The sequence below is a fragment of the Ochotona princeps genome, chromosome 27, assembly GCF_030435755.1.
Source record: "Ochotona princeps isolate mOchPri1 chromosome 27, mOchPri1.hap1, whole genome shotgun sequence".
Taxonomy (NCBI): Eukaryota; Metazoa; Chordata; class Mammalia; order Lagomorpha; family Ochotonidae; genus Ochotona; species Ochotona princeps.
Window position 1 is genome coordinate 16,449,899 of NC_080858.1, and position 24,656 is coordinate 16,474,554.

Here is a 24,656-nt window from a genome sequence, read left to right on the forward strand (position 1 = left end):
ATAATAAGAAGTAACTCATTATATACTATTTAATTATAACTTGTATTGTTAAATATGAATTTGTTCAAGTGCAGATTGCCATGCATAGCACCATCTGTGAAATGTCCTTGGCAAAGAAAATCAAAAAAGCAAAGTCTGAATTGCATGAAACCTCTGCCTCAAATTGCCAGTTTACAAGAAATACAGGGGACAGAGGAACGCATTAAATGACTCTAGGGGAAAGCCATCAGCAGAACCCAAAATGTGAAGAATCTAGCAGGGAATACTGTAGTAAAAAAGATGCTGAGGAGAGCCATTTATGTTCAATGAAACTTAGGAAACATTAACCTGAGATGGGCATTTGGCACAATTGTTTCGATGTCACTTTTGATGCCTGCATCCCAAATCGGAGGGCTTGGTTTTGAGCTCTGGCTTTGTTTCAGATTGCAGCTCTCTGCCTACCTAAGAGGAAGCAGGTGGTGGCTCAAGTATTAGGATTTCTGCCATTCAGGTGGAAGGCCTTGATTGAATTCCACGTTCTGGCTTCTTCCTGGCCTGGCCCTAGCTGTTGAGGCATTTAAGGAATACTCCAGTGAATTGATCTCCATCTGTCCATCTCTGTCTTTCAAATAAATAGATAATAATTAATAATAATAAAAAGATATATAAAACAAGTACATATTTGAACCTTTTTTGGATCCTGGTTAAATTTTTCTTAAAAAGAGGACAATAGAATGTTCAGGGAAATTCAAATCATTGGGCATAATGTTAATTTTTAAAGCTATGATATTGATATTATGCATTTCTTTTAAAAATTGTTTATACACTTGAAAGGGAGGGAGGAAGAAAGAGAGAGCTTCAGTCATTTTCCAAATGACCCCAACATTCACGGCTGGTCCAGGCTAAAGCCAGGAGCCAAGAATCTCATCTGGGTCTGCCACACGGTTTTGTTAGGGGCCTAGGCACTTGAGCTGTCCTCCACTGGAGCTGGACTGAAAGAGTGGCAAGTAGGGTTTGGATCACCAATCAGATGTGGGATGCTGGCATCATAGACAGAAGCTTAATCCGTGGTGCCACAATGGCAAACCCTGTAATGATGTCTTCAAGAAATCTGATTTCTTTAGATAAAACAAGATTACTGATTGAGCTAGAAGTCCCTGGGGGTTAAGTTACTGGATTTAATGAATACATTGTTAGGGTTGCTTCCCCAATCCATTCTTCCCTTTCTGATATCTACTCAGATTTTCTTCTCAGTGTTGGCACCTCGTCTATACTGTGATGGGATGTGTAGCTCAGACTTAAATATAGTCTCTCTCTCTCTGTATATAGACCATACAGTCTATATATAGACTTATATAACCAGACCCAAGCTCTGGTTATTTTTTTTTTCAAGAATGCTCCAGAGTTTTCTGGAGACTTCTAGGGAGGAATTTTCCTTGTGCTCATGAGAAAGCTTTAAGGAGCAATCCAAACTTGTTTCTTTAGGGCTTGGAGTCGTTACCAGTCCCTGGGATGGCCTGTTGATATCCAGGGCTGACTATGGTGAAAAACAGAATACGGTGGAGGTGACGGTGTATAATGTTTGAGACTAAAGGATGTGGCAGGTTCTTTTCTGCTCTTGTATTTCTTCCTTGGGAACAGACATACACCATGTCATAAAGATCCTTGGGTCCCTGTGGGGGGAAGCCCCATGGACAGGAAGCAGCTGACCCACATCAGCCTGTGGGTGGTGGGTGTGAAAGTTCCTCCAGCCCTAGAAAGGTCTTCAGTGTCTACACCTTCACTTCACATCTGTGAGGGGTGCCCCTAACCAGGACCCCACGCCCAGAGCAGCCCAGGGTTTGGAATACTAGGATTGGTGTGATTTGTTTATTTATTCTTGCACAAAAATAAATAGTAATAGCAATAGGCGAAAAAATTGTTGCGCAGATTTGAGTAGGCACTTTGTGGCCAGGGGAGGGAGATATCGTTTTAGAAGGCAAAGCAGAGTGAGGAGAGGAGTCCATTTCTCACTGTTATCAGGGAAACCCTCCCAAATCCTGCACTTTCCAGTCACACGCAGCGAATCTCCTTGGTGGTGAAAGCTAATCTAGGTTTCTGCTATTTTAGCTGCCTGATTAGAATAGGAAGCATGAGAGTATAAGTGAGATAAATAGAAGGAGTAATAGGTGAGGAGAAAGATGAGCTTGACCAGGTGGGCGATTACATTAGTTTCCTCTAGATGCTGTGACAGGTTGTCGCAGACTGGTTTAGGGTGGCAGAATGCCATGCCCTTGCAGTCCTGCAAGTTAGAAGTTGAAAACCAAGGTGTCCTTGGGGTGTCTGTCTTCCTGATAGACTGAGAGAGGTTTGTTCCTCTCCCGTCTCCTAGCATCTCATGGTTACCAGAAAAAAAAATTGCATGGTTTGCAGCTGCATCACTTCAATTTCTGCTCTTTTATATGGCCTTGTTCCTTGGGTGTCTTCACATAGCTTTCCTATAAGAACACCAGTCATTGGATTTAGGACTTGCCTTAACCCAGCTTGACTTCATCTGAATTAATTACGCATACTAAGACTATATTTCAAAGCAAAGTCACATTCTGATGTTTTTGGTAGACATGAATTTTGGTGAGAAAACTATTTAGCTCAACACAGCTATATTTTCTATATCAAGAGATACTTATTGAGTGCCTACTGTGTGCCAGGCCTTGTAATAGTAATTAAGAATGGAGTGATGGCTGGGACAGATAGGGCTCAGGTCCTTTATGGAGCTGGCAGTCTTGATAAGGCAATTAAGAAGACAGTCATTAAATAAGTGGTGACAGATGTAATAAAAATTACAAGGAGGAAATGCTGAACGTCATGGTGTCACAAGGTCTCCGTGGAAGGGACATTTGTGTTAAAACCAGGCAAAGACTATGTATGAAGATGTTACAAACCTGTGCTCTGAATGGTCATTTGCATTTTTTTTACTGTTTTTTTTTTTTTATTAAATTTATTCATTAATTACATTGTGTTGTCATTACATAGAATCTGGGATTCTCCCCCCGCCCTCCCCCCATGGTGGGTTCCTCCACCTTGTTGCATAACCATAGTTGGTCATTTGCATTTTTAATAAACACATCAGATATGTTCCTGCATTCTGGGCTGTGAGAACCCCTGCTCTGGTACTTCCACTGATGCCAACTACACCCCAAACTCCCCACCAGCCACGCCTGGGGAGGCCTGCCTCTTTCTGTCTTCTCGCACAGCTCTGTAATCTGGGCCAGGGCAGAGTGGCCTCATGGGGCTCAGCCTCCTTACCCTTCTGGTCACGTGGGCTTCCTCTCTGCCGCTGTTCTCAATCAACTAAATACAACACATGGCTTCTATCTGCTTTAGATTTTTCTCCTCCTACAGTGAGCATCCTCCAACTTTTCCCTGCCTCCACTCTGTTCTATTTTCTGCCACTTCCCAAGCCTGTGGCTTTGCATTTCAGTTGATAATTTATTTGCCATTGAATTGCAGAAGGCTACTTTTCTCTGGAAAACATCTGAAGTGCATGTTGCATTCATCCAATGTTTTATCCTGGGAAGAGATGTTGAGATTTTAAACATTCCTCATCTTCCTAAACAGAGAATTAAAAAAAAAAAAAACAGTAAGTTTCTTTTAGAATAAAAGCTGATGACCATCCATGACAATTTCCCAAATATTGCAACTGAAAAAATATTGTAAAAGGACTCAGGATTGTTTTTCAGGAAAACTCTGATAGATTCTTACCGTTGGGCTCCTTTGCAAGGTTGCTGAAACCAACACCTAAAGTGATATGATTAGAGATTTTTGAAGATTTGAATAATCTTAGAGATGATTTAGATTCTAAAAAACCCTCACCTTTGCTTTTCAGACGAGAAAAGTTACAGATGAAGGAGTTCAGCTGAGTCACTTGATCACCAGATAATTCAAACCTCTTCTTGCTCAAACACTTTATTCGTTGCTAATGGCTTGGGTTGTCTCCCTCACTATGCACATGTGGCTGTCCGGCTTTTGCCTCGTCTGATCTCTCCAGGTCACTCTTCCTGATTTGTTGCCACTGAGCCCACCAGGAACTCAGCACCTTCAGTCTTTGGGGTTTGGGTATCTGAGAAAATGATGGTTGCCTCCCCTCAGAGCTGGGAAACAGGTCCCTCTACCACCGCTCTGGCTTCACAGCCTTTTTCAAAAGGTTATGCATGTCTTAAACACACAGAAAAAAAAATATTTTAAAGCCGTTCTCATTCGTTGTCTCCAGTCTAAAAATAGGGTGACAGAGGGATCGTGGGATAAGCAGCCGGAGCAGGGAAGAGTCGGTTGCCACAGTAACCAATGAGCCATTTGGCTGCATTTGCCTTGACTGTGATTTCTGGGAGTTTTTTTCCCCCTTTCCTTCTCTTGTGCGTGGGGGTGGGGGGGTAGGTGGTGGGGGGCATTTTTAGATTATGTAATGTGGAACCAGATTCCTTACTTCTGGAGTCAATCAGTTTTCATGAAGTTACTATTTCTTTTCCCCTATTGCCAGCTGCCTGGGTCAGTTTAGTTTTACTGTGGGCCAGGAGGAAGGATGACAGCCACACCCATCTGTACCTGTAGTGGTACTTAGCTTGAACAATTCTGTATATATATATAAACGTATTTAAAGGAATTGCTGAGAAGGAGCTAGAGAGTGAAAGAACGCGCAAGAGAGTGCACCCATTTGCTGGTTCATTCCCCAAATGCCCACAATGGCCACAACAGGGCCAGTTTGAAGGGGAGTGGGGGAGCAAAGAATTCAACCTGGGTCTCTCATGTGGGTGAGAAATCTCTCTCTGCTGCCTCCCAGGATGTACATTAGTAGGAAGCTGAAGTTGGGAGCAGAGCTGGGATTTAAAGTCTACTTATCGCGCACTCCTCTGCCAGGGCATGTGGGTGTCCCAAGTGATAGTTGCTAGACCAGATACTCAATTGAACTATTGTGCCAAATTCCTGCCCCTCATGTCTCAGTTTTGGGTAATCTAGTTCCATTGGATTATCTCCTTCCTCTCTGATCTCTGGCTCCAGTCACTTATTAGGAGACTGCTGGTCAAGTGCCAATCAAGTTGACTCAGTACTGTTGATGTAGGCCTGATCCACTGCCCTCACCTCAAGCACCACCCTCTTCTAGCCAGAGCTTTGAAACCTGCATACAGGCACATATTCCAGGTTGAGGGACTCTGGTTGGAGGCATGCACACTTGGACTTGAATTCAGAGTGCACAGTCACATTGGCTAATAATTATTTATCTGTTTTGAGCCCACAGTGTGGTTGTGAACACACACAAAGCTATCGGTTCAGTGTCTGGCACATATTAGGGCTCTGAAAAAATGTTAATCTCATCCAGCTCTTCTTCAGATTCTCTGGCCTGTCACCTCTCCGCTGTTATAAGCCTTGGGTTGACCATGGCCGACTTCCTCCTTAGATACTGTTCAAAGAGCTCATATCCATTTTAGGGATCATCATCTCCTTTCTCTCTCTTGAGTCCTTTTTTCTCTCCATAATCTTCCTTCTCCCCAGTGGCTGCCTCCTGTCCTCACATGACATCTCTTCACAGTTCAGACTTTTCCAGACTGCTTTTCATCACGGCACATCTTCATCCCATTCATGAAGAGCCCAGTCGGTGCCTGGATTGCTCACCAGGATTAAACCAAATGCAAAAGTGTGCTCGATGGATCCAAATGGGTCAAAAGACTACATGCAGACACCCATCTTTCATGCTTATTGTAGTGATGAGGGATAAGAAGCTGCATGAGAGTGTGTGAGGCAGAGAGCAGTTTTTTCATGGCCGTGATAAAACTCCAGCTTGAATTCAGCTAAGCGGAAACCTGGGAAGTTCAGGAGTTAAGTCACCCACAGGAATATCAAGAGTCACAACACCTAGCACCAGAATTGTTGACTCCTAAACTCTGCTAGTCTTGCCACAGACAGGTTTTCTTAAAATCGGTAACATGGCCTCCAATTTATGTCTTTCCTGCTTCTGTGATCTAAGAGGTGGGACTCCTCTTCCAACTCTGGAGTGGAAGAATCCAGAGTGAGACATCGATTGACCAGGTTGGGTGTTAAGTTGACCTTGGATCAATCAATTTGGTGAGCATCGTTGACCTCACTGGGTCTCCTGTCAGGGAGGTGACAGAAACCAGAAACATGATTTAGACAGGGTAGGACAAGCTCTCTCAGGAAGATGAAATGCTAGTGGGAGGAAGAACCAGCCAATTTACTTGAGAGGTGTGCTTGCCTGGACATTCAGAGCACCTGCAGAGATGTGGAGGGATGCACAGGTTTGAATGAAGGAGGAGACAGGCTCCTGTCCCTCAGGGAGCTTTGAATTCAGTGCAGTAGAAAGGACAAAGCATACCAAAGCATACAAAGTGAAGGCCAGGGTTGTGGTGTAGCAGATAAAACACTGCCTAAGACACTGGCATCTCATAGTGGTGCCAGTTCGTGTCTTGGCTGCTTCTCTTCTGATCCAGTTCTCTGCTAATGGCCTGAGAAAACAGTGAATGATGGTCCAAGTGCTTGGATTCCCACATGGGAAACCTGGAGGAAACTCCTGACATTGGCTTGGCCCAACCCTGACCGTTACAGCCATCTGGGGTGTGAACCAGAGAGTGGAAGATTTCTTTAACTCTGCTTTTCAAATAAAAAGTAAATCTTTTAAGATATTTATTTGAAAAGTAGAGTTAGACAGTGAGGTCTTCTGTCTACAGACCCACTCCCTAAATGGCTACAATGGCAGGAGCTGGGCCAGTCTAAAGCCTGGAGCCAGGAGCTTCTTCTAAATCTCCCACCTGGGTGTGGGGGCCCAAGTATTTGGGCCATTCTCTTTTGCTTTCCTAAACGATTAACAGGGAGCTAAACTGGAAATGGAGTGGCTGGGACTCCATTTTTGGATTGGAGACAGTTGTCTCATCCACTTTCCCCCATTCCTCAACCCTTCCCAACCCTAATTGGTGGTTCACATGGGCATGGACATGCATCCTTCTCAACCATGTAAACATCAATAATAAAATGATTTTATTATTAAAAAAATAAACAACTGGAATTGCATGTGGTGGCTTAACCCATTATACCACGAGGCCAACACAATATTTCTGAATGAAGATTTTTCCCAACTCATTAGAATTTGAACTGTTTCCCTTATCTGTATTATCTCAGATGCATTTTCTCCAGCGAAGTTTATATGTGATTATTCTTATTTGTATTTTAAGGTCCCTACTGAGGGCATAGATAGATTTCAGTTCATAAACAGCACCCAGGACTACTCATTAGAGAAATTTAAACTTTATTAATTAGCCAAATATGTGAGAGAGTGCATTAAAGAGCAAACATGTTACATAAAGTAAATACATTCTTCTCAATAGTTTGCTTCCAGAGCATTTAGGGAGACATAATCAAGGATAGCTTTTTTGAAGATTTTATTTTTACATTAGTGAAAGGTTGATAGGATCGCTACAAACATTGGTTATAGAGCTTAGAGATGAACATATTTATCAGTCTCTTAAAGCAGGTTCTTTAATGTAGTCTTGGCTGTGTAGTTTTGAAGCTAAAAGCAATGTCTAAAGTGGTTCTTCCTAGCACTTCAAGCTTCCTCTGTAAGTGTCCTTGTGCTGTCACTGACATACCCTGAGGTCCATTAATGGGGTACGCAAGCTTGTGCTGTGTGTGTGTGTGTGTGTGTGTCGGGGGGATATGGGGAGGGCTGTGTATTGTTAGTGTCCATTGAATTTAATCTGTGGTGAAATAGGTATTTGGTGTCATAGACAAACTCACTTTATAACCAAGTTTTTCATGCTCAATAACCTGAAAAATAAAAAATGATGAGTTCCTTGCATTCTCCTTTTAATCACATTCAAAGATCCCCCCCGCCCCCCCGCAGCTTCTGAGATGTTAACGTCAAATTTTGGTTGCATTGTTGACGGATTTCATGTTTACTTAAAATGTAGATTTTTTAAATCATGAGTTTTCTTATACTAATATAAAGTTTTTTTGAAAGATAGTGCCAGTTCTAATCCAGGTGGCTCGCTTCCTATGCGCTCCCTGCTTGTGGCCTGGGGAAACAGTCGAGGACGGCCCAAAGCCTTGGGACCCTGCACCCGTGTGGGAGACCTGGGAGAAGTTCCTGACTCCTGGCTTTGGATCAGTTTGGCTCCAGCCGTTGTGGCTCACTTGGGGAGTGAACCATCGGATGGAAGATCTTTCTCTCTGTCTCTCCTCCTCTCTGTATATCTGCCTTTCCAATAAAAATAAATAAATCTTTTAAAAAAATGAAATACAATACTTTGTGACCAAATGGGCCAAACTAGAGACCATTATGCTAAGGGAAATGAGCCAGTCTCAAAAGGTCAGATATCACATGTTTGCTCTAAGACAATATGATGTCAAATCTAGGGATATTACATATGAATTTTACCCTATGCCACTTCATACTTACCTGTACCTTTTGTAATAAGATCTTATGATGTAATTCATTAATCAACAGTCCATAAGAGTTTATAATCACCTGAGATGGTCAATGTCCCTTTTATTGCTGTTTTTGGTATTGCCCATAAATAATGAAGATCTAATACTCATTGTACCTACTGCTTCTGGGATACAAGAATGAACTCACAATGAAATGACAGTCTCCTACATGGTTGGGAGATACTCCAGCAGTAGCATGATGGACTTGGAAAAATTCTCGAAAGACACACATCATGAAACTGGAGGGGAGAACAGAGGAGAGGGAAGGGAACTTGGGGGAGGGGGAAGGGAAACCCCAGTGCCAACTAAACTGTATCAAAAAACAATAATAATGAAAAAGAAGTGAAGCAGCTGGGACATGAATTAGTGTCCATATGGGATGCCAGTGTTGCAGTTGGTGGCTTTACCCAATATGCCACAACATCAGTTCCAGAAACTCAAAACTTTCTGATCACTGACAGGACACTGATGAAATTTTGAGTGCACAGCATTTCAAATTTCAGATTTTTGGATTCAGAATGCTTAACTGGTGAAGTGCATGCCAATTTTCCAAACTTTGTGAAAATTGAAGTCTTAAAAAACTTCTAATCTCAAGTATTTCAAGTAAGGATTGCTCAAACTGTGTGTTTTATTTTATTGTTGATGTTAGTGAGTTGCAAGAATTGTTTTTATGTGCTTTGGAAATGAACTCCTTATAAAATGTGTGGTTTGCAGACATTTTTCTCTGATTGAATAGGTAGCCTTGTTATTCAGTTAACTTTACATTTTACATGTGGAAGCTCATCTGTCTTTTTGCTCTTGTTTTTGATTTTGGTGTCATCATTTCTAAGACCAATGTCATGAACTCCCTTTTCTATATTTTCTTCTAAAGTTTCTCAATCTTGACTCCTATGGGTTGTATGAGCCTTCTGATAAAAGCTGTAACATCAGCTCTCACATCTTTTCCTTTTGTGATTTTATCAAAGCATTCTTTTTTTCCTTAGATTATCTACTTGTTAAATTTATCTTCTTAATGAACCATCTCCTACTGATTTTTATATTTTCTATTTTATTTTTTCAACTTAAATGATTATTACTTCTTCTATTAATTGTGAGTTTGATTTTCTTCTGATTTCTGTTTTTTTTTTCCCTAGTGTAAGACTAGGTTATTTGAAATCCTGTTTTGTAATGTGGGCATTTATTGCCATGAACTTCCCTCTTTTTAAACTGCTTTTCATATAGTTAATGTTTTGATGTATTATGCTTTCTATTTTTCATTTTTCTTAAGATGTTTCCTAACTTCCCTTTTTATTAATTCTTTGTTCCATTTGTTTTTCAAAAGTATATTATTAAATTTCTATTTATTATTGGATTTTCGAGTTTTCCATTAGCTGTTGACTTCTAGTTACAGCCTATTGTGGTTAGAGAAGATATTCAGTATGATCTCAATCTTCTTAAATGCTTTAAGACTTATTTGGTGGCCTAATATGTCATCTGCTTTGAAAAATCTTCCATGTGAATTTGTGAAGAATATATATTTTGATGTTGTTGGTTTAAAGAATGTCTATTGAATGCATCTGGTAGGTTAGATTACTAAAGTTCATTCTTTTTTTGTTGATTTTCTATGTGGCTGACTTATCCATTATTGCATGCCTGTGAGCTTTTAAAAATATCCAGGTAATTATTTAACCTAATTGGTGGATTGACACTGTATCATTATACAACACCCTTCACTGTTTTATAGTTTTTGACTTAAAGTCAATTTTGTCTGACCTGAGAATAGTTGCTTCTGTTCTCTTTTGGTTACAAGTAACAAGGGTTATCTTTTTATCCCTTTCCTTTCAGTATATATGTGTCTTTAAATCTAAAGTGAGTCTTTTGTAGATAGTGTATAACTGGTTATTAAAAATTCATCTAACTTTTCTGTCATTTGATTAGGGAGTTTAATTTACTTATACTTAATTATTGATAGAGGAAGACATACTCTTGCCATTTTATTAACCAATTTTTTTAAAGTTCTTTGGCCCTTCTGTCCTCCTTGCTGCTTCCCTTTATGCTTAATTGGTTTCCTTTCCTCTTTCTGTCTCTACCGCTCTCTCCTTCCTTTCCTCTATCTCTCCCTTTCCTTCTTTCCTTCCTTCTCTTGGTAATGACAAGCTTTCATAAAGTGATTCTCCTTGTGGTGATTATGGGGTTTCCATAACATCCCAATTTGTTATTACAGTCTATCTTAAGCTACTAATGAATTTCACTTGCATATAAAATTGTACACTTTTGCCATTCCTCACGACATTTACATTATTCATATCTCAATTTAGATTATTGATTTTTAATCCATTAATATAATTTCAGTTATGGTTATTTTTGGTGCTTTTGCCTTTTAACCTTTACATGAGGATGAAAAAGACTTACTTACGGTGGTGGTGGGTGGAGTCCAGGTAAATCTGAGCAGCGGCGCCGGTGTCTGGTTGTGGCTGGGGGAACCCATGCTGGACCAGGCTTCCTGCTGGCTCCCCATCCACCGCTATTTGGTGAGGGGAGGGTCCTAACTTGTCCAAGCCCGAAGTCTGAGAATTTCCTCCTTTCACAGTAACTATGCTGATGATGGCTCTCGGATGGCTCTGGGCATGCTCAGGACCATGGTTCTGCCCACCGCCACCATGTTGGTGGGTGGTGTCCAGATAAATCTGAACAGCGGCAGGGGTGTCTGGCTCCCCTAGCCACGTGTCTCTTAGGGAAGGGGGAGACCAAGAGGGAAGCCACACCTGGCCTCCCAAATGTCCCAGCACCCAGGGATGGGGAACCACCACCTGACACCAACCCAGGGTCCCAGTACAGTGCATGTTGTGAGGTTTCTGATCAAGTGGTTTAGATAGATCTGCAGTGCTGTCGATTTTGCCAATCCAAGGGAGATGCAGCCCTCCCAATGCCCATTGGCTGACGTAGTTGACCTCAAGTCTCCATTCACACAGATTTTTGCTGTCATCCTCTGCAGGGGTAGTTGTCCAGTTTGCTTTGTTCTCCTTGCCCTGCGATGGTACCAAATAGGCTGCCATATTCTCTGCATCCACAGCTATGCCTTTTTTACTCGCAAGCAGGACCAAGAACTAGCATCAGGTGACCTGAGCCCCACTGAATCCTCCACTCCCGGGGTTCACAAACCCAGCACCCACCTTACAGGTGGGCCCCAGGACCCAGGCCAGGTTACCCGAGCCCTGCTGGATGCCCCACTCCCGGGGCTCATGAACCCGGCATCATCTGACCCCAGGCTGGCATGGCTCACCTCACCTCTCATGTTGCTTTAGTGTAAACTGGCTGGTGTTGTGGTCTGACCTGGCCCTCCCTGCACCCTGTCCTGATTCTTGGATCTGCCAGTGGATGGTATGAGGTGATCCAGCCAGGCCTGTCCCGATACATGTATGCTAGCGGGCACTGTAACCTGGCATGGTCAAGGCTGATCCTTGACTTGGTTCTTGTGCTCACCTGCATGGGCTGCATCCCTACAAAGGAGTTTCCCAAGCTCCTCTGTTGGGCCTCCTCCCAGTGGCAGATCTTGAGCACAACAGTGGGTCCTTGGGCCAGGTTGGCTTTGTCCACTTCTTGTCCTGGGAGGGACAGTGGCCTTGCTCAACCAGTCCATACCCGTTCTGGTTCTTACTGTTAGGTGTTGCAACCCAGCCATACCTAGTCCGTGCACAGACACAGCTTTCATATAGTTAAGTGGGAGTCAAGATCTAGCTTATCCCATTCTACACCCACCCTGGCACTCATGAGTACCAGTGAGTGCTAGAGTGTAGCTGAGTCTGTTGGTCCTCAGGCTCAGTAGACACCCATGCTGAGGGAGACTATAGCCATGTCGAGCCCAACCTGCTACCCTGAGTCTGGCTCTCATTCTTACTGGTGTGAATGCCCCTAGTAAGTCATTTGTCACCCCCAGGTCCCAGGAGCTTGTTGCCGGGCAGCCAGTGGACAGAGCCCGGCACTGTTGGTGCACTGAGGGCATCAGCCACGTAGCTGCAGCTTGTGGTTTAAATTTCCTGCTCTGGAACTAGGCTCTGCCTTTCCCATTTTGTATATTGTACATTGTTGGCTCTGCCTTTCCGTTTATACATTTCAGAATCTTTATGTTTTCTCTTGAAAGTTTGAGTCTAATGTGTCATGGTGAAGATTTAGTCTGCAGCTTTTTAATCATAAAAGATGTATTTTTTCAAGTGTCTTTCTGCATATGCTGAGATAATCATGCGACTATTATCCTTCATTCCTTCATTTTGTTAATGTGATGTATTATGTTTATACATTTGTATATGTTGATTCTGTGATAAATCCTACTTGGTTTGGATAGATGATTTTTTAGTGTGTTGTTGGGTTAGATTTGCTGGTAATCTATTGAGACGTGTGTTCCCTGCAAATTTTAGGATATTATGTTTTAAATTTTTGGTTAAAATATTTCATGGTGGAGATAGTTTCTTCTCAGGCCTATTAGGAGTTCTGTGCATTTCTTGTTTTGGATGTCCATATCTTTTTCCATATTGGGGAAATTTTCTGTTATTATTTCATTGGATACATTTTCTAAAGCATTCTTCTTTTCTTATACCTTTAGGAACTCCAAAAACTCATATACTTAGTTGTTTGATGGTAAGCAATTTTTATTTTATTTTATTTTTTGTCTGACTGAGACACGTCAAAAAAAAAAAAAAAAAACCCGTTTTGTAGATTAGGTGTTCTATCGTCCGCCTCACCAGGTCTGTTCTAAGGCTCTCCTCTGTGATTTTATTATTTCTGAAATTATTTTATTTATATAAGGTAGACAAATTTCATGTATTTCGCAATGTGTGTTTAGGAGCGTAGTGATGTTTCCCGTAGGATGATGTGCCCTCCCTCCTGTATGCATTCCCCAGCCATCTTCATTCTCCTTCATATTTTTAAGTTGAGTTTTTGTATAAACAATCATGTTTCACACTCCATTAGATAAAGAATTTAAAAATAGAAAATAAAAAACACTACTCTTCTTCAAGAGTATAGACAAAGTCTGTGTACTAATAATCAAACCTCAAAATGTAAATTTTGTTAATATGGATATTACATTTTTTTTGTATTCTGGTTTGTGGTATTAGTTACCACAGATCAGGGAAAACATGTATTTTTGATTTTTTAGCACTGGCTTATTTTACTGAGCATAATGGTTTCTAGTTGGATCCATTTTGCTGCAAAAGAAAGGTCTTCATTCTTTTTTTAAAGCTGAGTAGTTTTCTATAGTTTATATATACCATGTTTTCTTTATTCAGTCATTGAATAGCGGGCATCTGGGTTGATTGCATATCTGAGCTATTGTGGACTGATACGTTGTTAACACGGGGTACAGATAGTTTGCTCATACACTGATGTCATTTCATTTGGGAGCTCTATGTGCTTCTTGTACTTGGATATCCATTTCTCTTTACAAATTAGGGATTTTTTCAGTTTTTATTTCACTGGGCAGGCATTCTAATCTATTTTCTTTTCACACCTTCAGGAACTACTGAGATAAACATGTTACATTGTTTGATATTGCCCCATAAATCTAAGACACTGTTTTCCGTTTTCTTTTTTTTTCAAGTTTGATTGAAATAATTCAAAAGACTTGTCTTCTAGCTCAGAGATTTTTTTCTACTTGGCCTCATCTATTATTAAGGCTTTCCATTGTATTTTTTTTAATCTGGTGTAGCAAATCTTTCATTTCTAATATTTCAGTGATTTCTTTTTAATATCTCCATCTCATGGGAAAATTCTTCATCCATGTCATGTATGAATTTTCTTAATTCATGTGTTTGCTCCTTGTTGCTTTTGAGTAATCTTAATAATCATTTTTTTCCAATTCACTTTCAGGTATTTCATCAGTCTCTTCATCTTAGTATTCTAATATTTAAATGTTGTTGTATTCCTTTGAGGGAGTCTTGCAGTCTCCCTTACTCATGTTTCTCTTATTTCTACCTTTGTTTTAAGACATTTGTGAAACCACTTGTTGGTTTAGTCTAGTGGCTTGTATCTTTGAAATCTGCTTCTGTGGCTTAGCAGAATATCAGCTTCTTTAGTGGATATTCAGAGGTATGTGCTGCACAGGGCGAAGGAGCTGTGTTCAATGCTTGCATGTAATACAGGAGTCCAGGTTGGGATGCTGGCCATGGTAGCTCTTCTCTGTTATTAGCAGGTTAAGAACTTGTTTGTTGGTGTGATCACTGCTTCAACTCATCAGTTTTTGAGGTATCTTGCCACCAGTGCATGGCTGGCTGTAGCATTGTCTATATTCCCTCCATTTGATCCACGGAATCTTGCCTTTTTTTCTCTCTCACTTCTTTGACGAAAAGTCATCAGGGACAGGGACCATGGCATCCTCCTCTCTCCTTTCCCTGGAAATATGGTGCTTCCCAGCCAGGAGCCATCTGTGTGAACATAACGGAGGGTTATGGAAACTAAGATAGGTATAAAGGAGCCAAAGCCTGTCTCAGCCCAACTCTTCATAGTATTGATTAAGAAGCCCAGCAATGCTATTTTTAAAGTCTCATTAAACACTGCACAGCTTCCACTGTCCTCAGTGGAGAGTAGGTCTAGTCCTCACCTTATGAAGACTAAGACAGTCAGAATCCTGAACCCCACAAGAAAGAGGAATCCAAGTTTCTCACTTGATTTTAGCCAAAAAGCTGAGAAGCCTTGAGGACTCTAAGTTTCTCAACTGCATGAACCCGATTAGGGTGGTTAGGCTCTGTGAGAACAAGGTTACTTAATCTTGAGGTCTGTTCGAAGAGATATTTGAGGCCTTCTACTGGTTCACACGAGTAGTAAGCTTTCACAGTTGATGCTGAAGATGTGAGAATATTCTCAGAGTCTGTGGTGGACCCAGACGTTTAAGCCTGCAGCCTTAATGTGGTGATGAAAGTAGAAATAGGGAGAATCTGGTTTATGGGTTTTGACCCCACATGTTGCATCCTGTTTGGGAGCTGCTCCCCATGATGCAGATTTTACTGTCATCCAGAAACATACCTGCAGAACCAAGCAGAGTGATGTTTAAACAATTGTCTGGAAATTCAGTGATCCACTAATTGACATAAAATCAACCATCTTATGTCATACATATATGCATATATAAAATATGAGTATTCCTTATTTATCATGTATTTAGTAGCTGTACTATACTCTCTTAATAATTCATCCACAAATTATTTGAGCTTTCTGGATACATGCATTATCTTCCAAGAATAATAATTTTATTTTTGTTTTCCTATCCATTTTATTTGCTTATTTTGCCTCATTACATTTTGTAAGATCTGAGCACAATGTTTATTAGAAATGATGAGAGCAGGCATAATTATCTTGTTTCTAATCTCAGTGGGAAACATTTGGCATTTCACCATTAAGTAAGATGTTTGCTATAACTTTTCTTGATATACTTTATTGCAAGGAAATTCCCTTTTATTCCCAGAAGCTAAGAATATGCTTGCCATTAATGTTGTTACAATAGATACACTACTTTGTTTGCATGTATTGAGTATATAACTTTATTTCCTTATTTTATAACTTTCTTTTTAAAAGTTATTTTCCATGAGACAGTTTTGTAAGTGTAGGGATTCTACCTTCTACCTCTCTTCTTCCCTCTCCATTCGCCCCACCAATATTCCCCTCCATATTGTTACAATAGTATAGTCCTTCAGCAACAGTCAGAAGTCCAGTATTCTGCTATTAACATGTATAACGGCATCGTAGCTGTATTTTCTTAAACCATTATTTTAGACGTGAGGGAACAATCTTACATGTATGCATGGAAAAGCAGACACAATCACAGTTCAGTGAAATAATCTAACTGGGGCCACTGTTGTGGCATGGTGCATAGAGCCACTCCTTGTGACACATGCTTTCCATATTGGCATTGCTTTGTGTCCCTGCTGCTCCACATCTGGTCAAGCTCTCTGCTAGTGGCTTGGAAAAAGCTGGTCCACGTGTTTGAGCCCTTGCCACCCATGTAGCAGTCTGAGAAGAAGCTCTCAGCTTTGGCTTGGACCAACCCTGCCTGTTGCAATCATCTGGAGAATGAGCTAGCAGATGGAATATTGGCTTATAATTTTTCTTTCTTACAATGTCTATTAAATTTTGCTATCAAGGTTGTCGAATCAAGATGTATTTGTTTTTTTTTTTCTGGAAAAAGTGTATAAACTTGAAATATTTTCCATTTATATTTTAGGTTCATCCAAAAAAGCTTCTTTTTTGTGGAACGGTTTAAGCTATAGAAATGCAGTCATTAAAGTATTACAAAACTATTCAGTTTTTTCATGTGTAAATTTGAGTAAGATCTTTTTCTCTTAGGTGTTGCCTAATTTCATCAAAATGTCAACTTTATTACTGTGTAATTTTGGGGGCAACATCTTACTACATTTATAATATTCTCAGGCTTTACTATAACATTCCTATTTTATTAGCAGTGTTACTTCTATGTCATTTCTCTTTTTTATTAATCAAGCTTTTTGTTTTTAAAAACAGCTTTATTGAGACATAGCATAAAATTCACTTACCATGCAGTTGCAAAATGTTTAACTTTTGTAAAGTCACAGAATTGTGAAATCATCATCATTTTCTAATTTCAGAATATTTCTGTAACTCAAAAGAAACTCTGTACCCATTAAAACCAGGAGCAACCCGCCTTCCTTGACCTCCCAGTCCTAAGCACCCATTAATCTACTACTTTCGTTCCTATGAATTTGCTCATCTGGACATTCCACATCATGGGAAGCCTGCCATGCATAGTCTTTTATGACAATTCTTTCAGTTGTCATGTTTTAAGGTATCAATATAGCATGTCTCAGTAATTCATTGACTTTTATTGCTAAACAATATTCCACAGTGGGAATGTTGCACATTCTGCTTTCTTAATTGTTTGTTAACTTATATTTGGTCTTCTCCTTTCTGCTGCTAGGAACATTCCTAGGCATGGTTTACATATGATTTCAGGTCATCGAATTTCTGGGTTGTGTAACTGCAGGTTTAACATTTTTGAAGAATTGTGAAACCATTTTCTGAAGAGGATACATCATTTTTTAAAAAAAGATTTATTTATTATTTTTATTGGAAAGGGAGATATACAGAAAGAAGGAGAAACAGAAAGATCTTTTTTTCTGCTGGTTCACTCCCCAAGTGGCTGCAGTGGCCTGAGCTGAGCTGAGCTGATCTGAAGTCAGGAGCCAGGAGCTTCTTCTGGGACTCCCACGTGGGTGCAGTGGGTGCATCCTCTGCTGCTTTCCCAGGCCACAAACAGGGAGCTGGATGGGAAGTGAAGCAGCCAGAATATGAACTGCTGCCCATATGGGATCCCAACATATGCAAGGTGTTGATTTAGCCATTATGCTACTGCACAGGGACCAGGAAACATCATTTCATAATCCTGTCAGCATTATCTGAGGGTCCTAGCTTATTTACCTGTTAAGGCACCCTAATACAAGTTAAGTGGCATATGTTTTTCATTTGAATGTCACTACTAATCAGTGATAAAAACGTTTTCTTTTGCTTCTTGGTTATTTTACCTTCTGAAAAAAAATCTCTTCTCTGTTTGCAATTGAATGACTTTATTATTGAGTTACAGGTTTTCCTTACAGATTGTGAATATTAGTCCTTTGTCAGATATAGGATTAGAAAATACTTTCTCCCATTCTATTTGTTCTTTTTTTTTTTTTTTGCTTTTTTGACCGTGGCCTTTGAAACACAAGCATTCTTAACTGTGGTAAAAATCTTATCTATGTATTTATTTTTAGTCATTTGTGATGTGTTATATCTGAGAAAGCATTGTCTAGTTCAAAGTCATGAATATTTACTTTATGTTTTGTTTTGTAGTTGTTGTGCTTAGATCTATGATCATTTTGTGCGTAGTGTGAAGAAGGGGCCCATCCAACTTCAATTTTGTTTTGCATATAGATATTCACTTATCCTGGTATCATTCATTGAAAAATAAAATCCATTCTTCATTGAGTTTTCCTGGAATTCTTGTAAACCATCTCATCTTCCTAGGGGCAGCTCAGAAATCTTCACAACATGATAGGCTCAGAAAGTTAGACAGTTTGCATTTTGGCTATGTTCTTTCAGAAGGCAGAGAGAGAGAGTCATCAACAAGTTGATTCACTCTCTAAATGACTGTAATGGCCTGGACTGGCCAAAGCCAGAATTCAGGAGGGACCCAAGCACTCAGACATCTTCTGTTACCCTCCCAGCCACATTAGCAGGGTCCTCAAGTCAGAGTGTTGCAGCCAGGATTCAAACTGGCACTCTTATTGGATGGCAGTGATACAGGAAGCAGCTTAACACACTATGCCACAACACTGGCCTCACAGGTCCACCTTTTATGACTAAGCTTAAATAGAAATCCTAGAAAAAGTTTCCCTCCAAAAGGGTTTCTCTTTCCATGTTGCTTTTGCGTGCCCTTCTTTCAGTAGTTGTTGCCACTGGTTGTGGTATTTTATTTGTATGTCTGTCTTTTTTATTCACAGAATGGACATCTTATGACCAAAGGTCATACCTTAGTTATTTTTATCTGCCAATTGCCTACTAAGATTTTTGAAACTGGTAAACACTCAATAAAGGCTGAATAAATAACAAAGATTTCCCTTAGAGCTCTTCTTCGTGCCTTTGCAGTGTGCATGTTTGGTGCATTAATTATATCAATTACTTTAAGGGTTCCATTACTGATTGCTAAAAAGCAGTTCACTGGACTCAAACCACTTATACTCATGGAATAATTTTATTTCAAGTGAAAGGCAGAAGGCAACAACATCAAAAAAGGATGTATATTGAAAGCCCTACAAGTTTCTTTGTCTTTTCATTGCTGGGTTGAATATGACATGCTTTTTCTCTATATCTTAAACCACCACCATTGTGTGTGGAAAGCTCTGACTACCAAGATGCTTGGAGTTTGTGCCTCGCCACGGTCTTCCAGTGAGCTAGTCATATAGGCACATGACAGTTCCCAGGCCAGATTTGCCTGTCAAATCTGTCTTCACCGTAATCAAGTACTGTTGACTTCCATATCCACAACTAATCACAGTTTGAAAATATTAAAAAAATTGTGCCTGTGGTGATTACATATGGACCCTTTCCTTTTCTTGGCCTTATTCCCTAAAGGATGCTTGGCAAGGATTCTTTGCATAATAATTGCATTGTTTTAGGTAATAGTAATAATCTATAGATCATGAGAAGTGTGTGAGAGGATGTGTATAGATTATATGCAAATACTAATACTATTTTATATAAGGGACTTGAGCACCCTCAGATTTTGGTTTTGATGGAAGGTTCTGCAGCTAGTCCCCTGTGGAAACCAAGAAATAACCATATCAATCATAAATCCGATTATTCTTACTGTAAGCCCCTGACAGGGTGGTGCATCCTGGAGTCATATCCAGAGCATGGTTCATCTTTAGCAAAATGATATAGTTGGAATGACGGTCACTACTATGTACCAAGATTTGGAAATAAGCATACCAAGGTAGCAGTGACAAAAAAAAAAAAAAAAAAGGATATGTCAGGGCAGTTCTGTCCAGTTTTCAAACACTTTCAAACTGCTTTCAAACCTAAATATGTGAAACATCAGCCTTTAGCTGGGTTAAATGTAAGTTTCCTGGCAAGGGGATCCAACCAAATTTGGAAATACATTTTTAGGAAATAGCAAGTAATTCTTGAAATGACAAGTTAGCCACTGACCGTCCTTAAATTTACTGGTTGTTAATTGGAAAGACATTAAATCAGAATCAAGAGGAAGCTAAATTTTCATTTGGTCAAACTTCAGGTTTATGTAAGGATTACTCTTTTGCATACCATGTGAGTCTCAGGAGTATTGGGGTGTCTTCATTTATCTTGTAATTGTGATATTGAAGTTCATATTAATATATTCATTCATGCCATCTCTTTTCCACTGAAAAAACTCCTTAAAATTTAAGACTTCATGTTTCAGTTTGTTTTTATACTCAGTTATACTCCAATAACCACTCCCCTTCCCACTTCACTGTACACAGCTCCTGAACATATAGCAGTGTTTCATTCAGGTTTGCTAAATTTATTAGAGAATAAACAAGTAATTCTGCCAGTTAAAACTCCGATGTTGCCCACTGCTATATTTCCAACTTTTCGCTCCACTGTTAAATATTGCTAGAGGATGTGATCCAGCTGAGCTGAGATGGCCCTTTCCAAATTCCTGCTATTAAATCCAGCTGAGTCCTCATTGCTGTTGAATGGTCTTTTTAGTCATGTCTTGTTGCCTTCCTAGAACACTCACTGTAATAGTTTATTTCAAGCACTTTAACTCATCAAAGCCCGCTTTCATTCTGACCTTACTTCCTCTTGGCAGCAAGCCTTTTGAGAAAATTGTCACCAGCAGCATCACCAACTTTCAACCTTGTTGAGTGGTTGTGTACGACTGTATGGTTATGTACTGGTCTTATCTTGACTACTGGCTGTAAGTTTCTTTTTTTATATTATTTATTTGTTTAAAGACAGTTACAGAGAGAAAGTGGAGATGAGAGAAAAGCAAGCTTCTGTCTCCCGGAATGGCTACATCAGCTTGGGCTGGGCCAGGCTGCAGTCAGGAGCCAAGAGCTTCATCTGGGTCTTAGATGCAAGGGCTAAGGATTTGGGGTATTTTCTGTGTTTTCCTAGGAGTGTTAACGAGGAGAGCTGGATCAGAAGTGAGCCATCCAAGGGCTCAAACTGGGACCTAAGTGTGATATATGCCGCTGTCCTACTATGCTGGCCCCCTATGGTAAAATTTTAAGTTGGGGTTTATCTTTTACTAGTTCCTTCCTCTTTTTAATCCATTAAATTCAGGACAGTGATTTTTCAATGAATTGAGGTCATTGGCTCTGGTTATCACTGCCTAACAAAGCACTCCAAAGTTAGTATAAAACAAAAGCCGTCCTGTTGCCTGTGAGTCAGGGATTTAGGAAGGACACAGTGGGAGTGATTTACCTGCCGCTCCATGACATTTGGAGGCCTTAGCTGGGAACACTGGAAAGTTGGAATCACTGGATGACCTTTTCTAGTGAGCTACGCACATTGAAAGACTCACATGGCTGCACGTGGACCAGGAAGGACAAAGACAAGTACTGCTGACCCAGTCACCTCCTCATGGTTCCTCTTTCTCATAGTCTGGCAGATTCCATCCTTAGATATCTTAAACAATGACAGCCAGAGCCTTTGGGTGTAAACACTCCAGGGAGCAGGGTGGAAGCTGAATTTCCATTTCTGTGTTCGCTTCTATTCTAGTCTTTACAGCTGCTACTCTTTATTCATTGAAATTTTTACAAATTTACCCATAGACCATAGATCTGACCTTTCAAGGAGAGCAATCAAAGGTTAGATTGCAGCAGCAGCAGCAGGTATAGGATGGTAGACATTTGTGTGACCACCTGAGGAAAATGCTATCTGCTTTATCGTTGCCTTCATTTTCTTTGTCACCTCTAGATTCCCTGTTGTCTATGGCCACAGTCTGAAAAGCAGATACACCTGATGCTCACCAAAACTGATACCTCTCTCTCTCCCCTCATCCTTGTGTATTGGCCCTTCATTTATTCTCGAGTGTTTTTCTTTTCTGCTTTCCATGGACCTGTATTTCCTTGAGCTTGAAATATACTCATGTTCCATTGTTATCAACATTGCCCCTTAAATTCTTTCATTGGTTTTGTACTGCTTTTGTATTATTCTCTGGGAGGCAGGGATTTGACATCTTGGTTAAAAGGCACTGCTTGGAATCACTGCATCCCGCAGGGTGCCTGGGTTCAAGTCCCAGCTCTGCTCTCATAGCTCAATTAGGGCTCTTCCAGCCACGTGGCTCAGGCTCTCTCTCCAGAGAGAAGGAAGAAGGAATTGGGAGGGAGGTAGAACCTTTTCTTTTCCCAGCAGCCCAGTTTCCCATTCCTGTCTTGTTTTAGAATCTATTGCCTGTGTTTGATCAAAAAGGACTTTTGATTCTATATTCTTGTCACTATATGATCTTGGATAAGACTGTGTATCTAGGCCTCAATTTCTCTCATTATAATTTTAAAATTTTAATGTAAACTTTTAAATTCTACTTAAAATCATAAAATTTAATTTTTTTTATTTTTATTTTTTTGGGGGGTGGTGTGCAGGAAAATCCTCAACACCATGGTGAGGAGTAACTAATCTTTGTGTCCGACCCAGCGAGGCATGAGCCAATCCACGCCAGCTCTTTCCTGTTAGCTTTCAAGCTCTACTTTCTGTTGTTTGTCTATTTATTTTAGGTCTTTTTTAGTTTGTATGATTGTTTGTTTGCTATTAGGGGTTTTCGGAGCGATCCCGATGGTCATTGCGAGGGAGGGTGGGGGTCCAGAGGTGGAGTCAGGCTCGGACCAGAGAAAGCTTTCCTCCCTGGTCCCGAAGGACATTTATTATTCTTCTGTTTCTGCGGACCGCTCAGGGCTTCTGGTTGTCTTTCCGATGATGTTGGTTTCTGCACGGTAGTGTTTGGACTTCTTCCATCCCCTGTGGAAGCTCCGGTTGGGGGTGGGTGACCTCAGAGTACTCGGCCTCGGAGGGCATCCAATTCCCTGTGGCCTCCTTGGCAGTTGGGATATAGTCCTTGTTGCTCGTATTAATAGTTTGTGGTGAAGGTCTGGGAGTCTTCATGGTTGGGATCCAAGCTTCCTCCTTACCACCTGCTCCACTCTGGAGTACATAAATTTTAATTGAAATGATGTCACAGTATTTTTTACAAGTGTAGCAAATAAAATGTAAAAGTTTGCTCTATAGAAGCGAAAGTTTTCACTGCTCTCGGTCTACTTCTGTTCAGAGTGTTTTTTGGATCCTTAAGTAAACCATTCTCAAATAATACATGCATATGAACACATGGAAATTTAAAGATGCATATGTTTGCACAGACATCTTTTCTACAATCAAAATTTATTCTGTACAAGTGTACTTTTGAGAGACGGAGGAAGAAAGGGAGAGGAAGAAAGAGAGAGAGAGAGAGAGAGAGAGAGAGAGAGAGAGAGAGAGAGAGAGAACTCCCATTCATTGGTTCACTCCCCAAATGCTTGTAATTGACAGGGCTGGGCCAAAGCCAGGAACTGGAAATTCAATCTAGGATGGTCCCACGTGGGTGATAGGAATCCAATTGCTACGTTGAAGCATCTGGAATCAGGAGCAGAGATACTGTCCCAAAGTGGGATACTGCTGTCTGCAGAGTTACACCTAATGTCCATCCCTACTTTTATAACTTTTCATTGTAAGCAATATGTATTATAAATATTTTCTCTTAATGTTTGTAGTTTTTATTTATTTTATTTTAAATGTTAAAAATTACACATTTTTGACATACAATACTGTTTAAGTGCATATTTATATTTATGTGGATATGTAAATATATATATATATAAGTATTTTATGTGTGATCGTTACTACTAAAATTCTGCTTTACCCCTTTAGAGTTAAACTTTCTCACTAACCCTAACTCCAGCTCTTTTTAGAATGTCAAATAAATGGAATTATGCAATGTAACATTTAGAGACTGGATTCTTTTACTTAGTATAATTATGTCTCCATAGAAAATTGTAAGGAATCTGCTAGAAGTTTCTTAAAGCCAATTTATGAATTAAAAAAAGCAACAGGATACAAGGTCAACATAACAGAATCAATCATGTTTTATGTACTATCAATGAGCTTTTAGAAAATGAAATAAAATTTCAATTTCCAATAGTTATAGACCAAATGAAATACTTAGGAATAAACCCCATTTCCATTCCAGCTCTTTACAAATTGGGTTGTTTGTTTCTTATTATTGTCTTTTTCCTTGCAAAGGCTTGGAATTTTTCTCTGCATTATCTTTTATTAAATAATTTTTGTTGCATCATTGACATTTTGATTGCGATAGGTTCTGTATCTACTGGGATCCTGTGGCAAATGCTGCCTTTTGCTTGTATGTTATGGTAAACATCCTAGTCCCCTGCTGCATAAAAATTCCATCCTTTCTGAGGGTCAGGAACCAAGGATGATACTTTATGTGAGTGGTTCTGGCTGGGGATATCTCAGGATGCTATCATCAAAGTACTAGCAGACACTGCAGTCAGGTGAGGCTTGCCTGAATCTTGAAGAGCCACTCATCAGCTTTCTTACTTAGACACTGTTAGGAAACTTCAGTTCCTTGCCATGTGGGCTTTTCTAGAATGTTGTTCATATGTGTGTGTGTGTGTGTGTCCCATCACTAAGATGTG